Source organism: Leptonotus elevatus, chromosome 21 (genome assembly GCF_054856555.1).
Source record: "Leptonotus elevatus isolate MCC_2025b chromosome 21, RoL_Lele_1.0, whole genome shotgun sequence".
Classification (NCBI taxonomy): domain Eukaryota; kingdom Metazoa; phylum Chordata; class Actinopteri; order Syngnathiformes; family Syngnathidae; genus Leptonotus; species Leptonotus elevatus.
Genome location: NC_141259.1, coordinates 3,961,947 through 3,967,946, shown reverse-complemented (window position 1 = coordinate 3,967,946; position 6,000 = coordinate 3,961,947).

Here is a 6,000-nt window from a genome sequence, read left to right as displayed (position 1 = left end):
TCTTTGTAAATCCCCATGCTTTTGGTTGTAACTGTAATACTGGTTATGCTTGTGATTTGTTCACACTCGAGCTCAAATGAACTGAGATCTTAATGCTTTTCAGGTGAAAAACTTTTTGGTTTGAACAAAAGCATTCTAGCAGAGCAATTTCATCAATTTGTTTTAACTGAACCAAAACTGACAAGTGAACACAGTCATGGGTTGGTTCAAACTTAGTTATTTGTATTATGTTACTTTATATGAAAATTGGGTTTGCCAGAGTGTGGATAAGTGTCCAGCTTGTCTGGCTTGAGCAAGTGTGCCAAAACTATAAAAGCACTGTGTTTACATTTTGTCTGCTTGGGGAAGCCATGTACAGTCCGTGTGGTCTCAGGGTTATTTTTGCTACGACTGCTACACATAAGAATATGCTCTGCAGATGTTGGCTGGCCGCTGTACTTGTTAGCTCTGCTTGGACCAAAGAACACAAACTACTGACACAGTAGTTCTCTGAAGTTCACATAGGGTCATCCAGAGCCATTAAAGTAAGGAGCAAAAGTAAAACGACACTCAGTAGAGCCTCGGCAGCCTCTGATGCCCAACAATTTATATTTTGGATACCACATTCACAGTTAGCGCAATGTTTCAAAAAAGGCACAAGTCAGACTGAAAGATCCCTGTTTTTTATCCAATTAAGCATTTGGATAGTGGGAAAGAACCAAATTTGTAGATGAGCATCGTTTGTCCGATCCAAATACAATGTAACGAAACTTTTTTTTTTCTCGTTTGAATATTTAAATGTTATATTCAAATTTTCTGCACTCGATGGACATTAATATTTTAATTTAACTCATTCACTCCCAGCAATTTTCACTGAAGCAATCCCCTTGACTCCCAGCTGTTTTACTATATTTTGACAGATTTTTCCAGGTCCACAGAATAATGTGTTCTATTGCTATAAAAACATGGAACCTACCAAAAGAAAGATTAGAGTCTCTTCTTTCATCAGGAAAAAATGTATATTTCTGTTTCCATTTTAAAGCAGTTAGCATTAGAATATAGCGAAGTTTCATCATTACTTACAAATCTATTTAGAAACATGAGTAAAATAGTTTTTTTTCAACATGACCCTGGTTCACCTCTATTGCTCTGCTGCCACCTGCTATCCGTATGTGTAATAACTACCATTTCTTCAACCGTTCTTTGCAGTTGAGAGACTGCATCCTTGTGAACTTGTGAAAGCCTTCTGTATGCTCTAGCATAAAACAAATAATAATAGAAAAATACGTCATTGGGACAAGTTTTTTTGGAAGCAAATGAGTTAACTTTAATTTAATAATTTCATTAATAACCTTTAATTTAACGCAGGAAGAAGTTGTAGTTTAAGTCTTGACCAAAACAATTCTTTCTAATTTACTGCATATGGAAAACTGGACCATAATTTAAAAATAATCAACATGCCTTCTTAGGCCTTGATACATTCCACATTGCCAAAGCTTAAGTCACATTAGAAACAAGTAAAGCTTCTTCAAACAGTGAATAGTTTTTGGGAAATGTCTGCTATCATTAATTGTGTATTTTATTATTTCATTTAAATTAGCCACACCTGTTTCAGGACTCTAGAGAGGCCATGGGTCTCTTTGTTTCTGTCTGCTGACTCACAGCCCTTGCCCACATGCACCAAAGAGTCAGTCTCATGAAACAAACATTTAGCAAACGCGCATCAGCAGCAACATTTCCTTCTGCCGTGCAACCGTTCAAATCCAGCCCGTCATGTAAATAACTTGTTTCTGTGTGCTTTCAATTAAAGCGGAGGACAAAGTGCCATTGCGGCCTTTTGATGGATGAGCTTAGATATTGGAGTGTACTGCTGGATGACAAAACGTTCCCGCACTCCACCTCAACTCCTCTTTCCTATTGATTCTGCGAGCAGTTATTCATCAGGGCAGTGGCCACTGTCAGATCAGCCGTTCCTTCTGCTCACAAAACACATTTTCCACAGTTATTGATAAAGCTATTTGACCTTTTATTCAAATGTGTGTCTGTGTGTAAGGCGCACACATCTGTGTTTTTCTTTCTCTCTGCCTTTGCCAGAGGCTTACACATCATTGCTGCTACACCAATAAAGTCAAGCTGTTTTGATTAACGGCAAATGAGTAGGTCTATTCTTTGCAGATGTCGTACTGCGCCTTGCTTTCTTGCTTCCTACTAAAATAAAACCCAAACCTGCATACAATGCCTTCAGACACGTATTACCAGACAAATATGTGTGATTGCAATTTTGTTTACTATTCCTACATTATCAACAATTAGACCCTACTTAAGGAACTATTCCGGTGGTCATTTTTGTAAATGTTCTGTTTTATATTTTTGTTTTTAGTTAAGAACTCAAAATAGTGACTGTACTTGCTTGCATCTTCAAAACGCAAGTCTCTCCTACCTATATTGCTCTTTATGCACACAAGTCTCAATGCGCAAAAAACGATGATGTCACTCCCTCAGCAGTGAATGTTAATTTAAATGTGCCCACAATGCATTTCACTATGTTCAATGCCAGAGTTGACCTTATTTGTTTCGTGTACACAGTAATTTTCGTCAAGTAAATTTTACTCCAAAAAAAATACTATTTTTGTCCCAAAGATTGAGAAACAATCCAACAACCTTTAGCCACTCTACCACTTGAGCTATGCCATGAATCTTTGTTAATACGTTGCTGGTGTGTCTGAAAAGAGACCAAAAATGGTCTTGGAGGTACAATGTTTCCACCTGGCACCAGCAATATATTGACACACAGTAGGAACGGCATGGCTCAGCGGCTAGATTGGCACAACCTGAAGGATGAAGGTGTTGCAATCGTTTCTCAACCCTTGAGTGTTTTTTAAATTTTATTTTTTATTTTACTCTCTTTTAAGTGTAAAATGTACTCTGTGTAGACTGGGACAAAATATAGTCTTTTTTTTTTGAGTAAAATTTAAAACATTTACTGTGTACCATAATGTTAGGAATTAGGTGTTTCTGTATCTTAATCTTTCCTAATCTTAAATTAATCCTAGGTGTCTCTGTATTTTAATATTCATGAATTTTACATTGCACCTTGGGTGAGAAGAGTGTGCTGTTCACTTAACTCGACAATTCTTTATCATTGGTAACTCTTGCAGGTAGTTTGGAACGCCTATATTTGGTAGAAAAAGTGGGTGACACTCTCAAATATTGATATTACTTGCATATAGATGTGAATATATTTTCTAAGTAACATATTATGATATCAGAAGAGTAACAATAGTCTGATTACTTGACTGGTAATAGAGACGTGTTATCTTTGCTGTTATTTGAAAAACCGCATGTTTTGGAGTAACACTTTAATTATTGGCATTACTGCTACTCATGTTGATACAATCCAGTTATTCATTATTTTATAATGCAATTCTCAAGTCCCATTAAAAACTATTTATCATAACTGCCCCGTGAATCAAGGAAAAGCTTTAATAAGCCTTGGGAAAACATTTGAGCTTCATCTCAAACCCAAAATAAGCATTCTAATATTGTCAATAATGCTGAAAAGTTCCATTCTGTTCATCAGTCAACCATTTTCATGTTTCTTCGTGGCAACATAGCATTTAATAACCATGTCCATTGATTTCCCTGCAGACTGAATAGTTTGCACAATATGGACTCTGCTGATGTTTTTCAAGTGGGCGAGTCTCCCGATTCCAGATGTGTACTAATTAGTTTAGGAGGCCGTTTTCAGCAGGCCTCAAACTCAATGCCAAGCTTAACATTGTTGAATGTTTGGCACTTTAATGCTTTAACTTGTTAAGGTTAAACTAAGTTTGGGTCCTGTTGTAGCACTGCATTGAGGCAACTATTGTGGAACGTCCAGTATGAATAAATGAATCACAGAATTAAAGTTGTTTGAGAAGCCTGATCAAGAGAAAGATTGATTTTGAGTTTGTGATGAGTCACAGCTGTTTTGATACTTCAGTTTTTATGAAACTTATGATTTTAAACCCCATCGAGATTGAGGCACGGCGCTTTCATCCCTCAAAACTCATGCTCATGTCTTTACCTTGCCATCAATTATTAAGACGAGATCTTGGAGTGAAAAAGTAATTTCCCTTAAAAGAACCCAGACAGAATAGACATAAACCCAAGCCTTAAAACACACTCCAAGCGGTATCTAAAAGCTCAGCATGTAGCAATAAAAGTGGGGAAAAAACTGAAGTAATTCTAACAAAACAAAACAACAAGCCCAAGAACAACCCATTGAACTGGGGAAGTGAAAAACAAGAGAGACTTAAGGTGTCTCTAATCTTTGAGTCCAAAGCCTTGGCGCCCACAAAAAAAGTGGGAATGTAATTTCCCAGACTAGGAACATAAGCCAGCAGTAATCTGGCCTGTAATTCCTCCTAGTCCTTAAATAAAAGCCCACCATTTTAAGTCGTCAACCTCGTTTTCTTTCTCCCCTCCTCAACCCACCTTTAATAGGATTTGGCAGAAAATGGCTTTGTGAATCACTCCTCTCCATCTTACTGCAGACCATCCTCATTGTTGAGTGCTTAATTGCTTCAAATGAGTGATGCGAGCGGCCTTGAGCACGGCCGTCGTCGTCATCGCAGCACATCAAATGGTTCTCCAGGACCATGTGGGCGCTTGATGGCTGACGTGGCGTACAGTTGTGTCGCAATGAGAAGAATTCTCGCGTCAGATGACTCTCCAGGAGGGTCATAAGAGGCTTCTGGAGCATGAGGCGAGCCTCCCGCCATTGCTCGGATGAGGACCTGCAGGCGCGGGTGCGTGGGCGGGTCGGTGCGTGTCCTATCGACACCCCAGTAAGGGTCTAAATTAAAGCTGTGATGAATTGTGCCTGTCAGGGCAGAACAGTGGAGACACTCTGTGCCTCTGATTATGTGCACGGAAAAAGATACCGAATATCATTAACAATATGTAGTGCTGTATTTTCATTAGATTTTGTCTGTTCCACAGTGGACAGCTTCATAGCAGGATGATTTTTCATTTCAGAAGAAGATTAAACATCTTCAAGGCTGACAGCGAGGAGCGTTGTGAATACTTTTTGCCGGTGTTTTCTCTCAGCTACAGTGCGGTGCTCGAGCTTCTCATTAATGCATTGATGGGGGGGGGTATCAGCTATGGTTCTACTTGTGAAGTCACAATGTGAAACATCAAATCCCTGTCAGCTCTCTCATCATGGTCACCATTGGGGAGACTCAGGATCAGCTGTTAACTAAAGTGGAAAGTCGATGTCGATGCACGGTTTCCTGTGAGGAGGCCACAAGGTCTTGCACAATATCAAACATTCAAATGAAATTAACTCTGCAGGTAAACCTCTCTAGTCCCATTCATGTCTCAAATTCATCACATCTTTCACGTCTTCATGTAAAACTTGACTTTTGCAGTCAAATCTTACTTGTGAGGGGAATAAGACCGTCGCCTCACCTTACAACTGAAGCAATGAGAGTCCCAAAGCGGACTCATAAGAATTGTTTGCTACTTTGTCCGATGCAATCTTTTTGAATTGTTCCCATCGGAATCATCGCAGTTGCCTCTCAGTGACACCAATCACTGTGTATACAGTACAAATTGAGCCAGAAAGGAATTTTATTGCAAGGATCATCACAACATTACTGCATTATTGTTATCATTGAAGAAATAAGAATTTGCCATTTTTGACGGTTATAGTGGATACATTGGACATTAGGATGCAAATACCTACAGTATTTGGTGTTTGTTACCATGGCAATTGTTTTGGTGGCCCCACTGACATCAAAACGGCACACACAAAAAATGATATGACCTTCTCGGATATTCTTCTTTATTAAAGCAACACAGTCATTTTGTGTCCAAGGTAAGGCAAGATGGGCTTCACGACTAATGTTGTGACTATAGATTGCTTTATGAATGGCGGATAAGGACCACTTTTTTTTAATGCAACTTTAAACTGTGATAGACAAAAAACTGTCATTGTAGGATCTCACATTCTCACATCATGTATTAATAGGATTG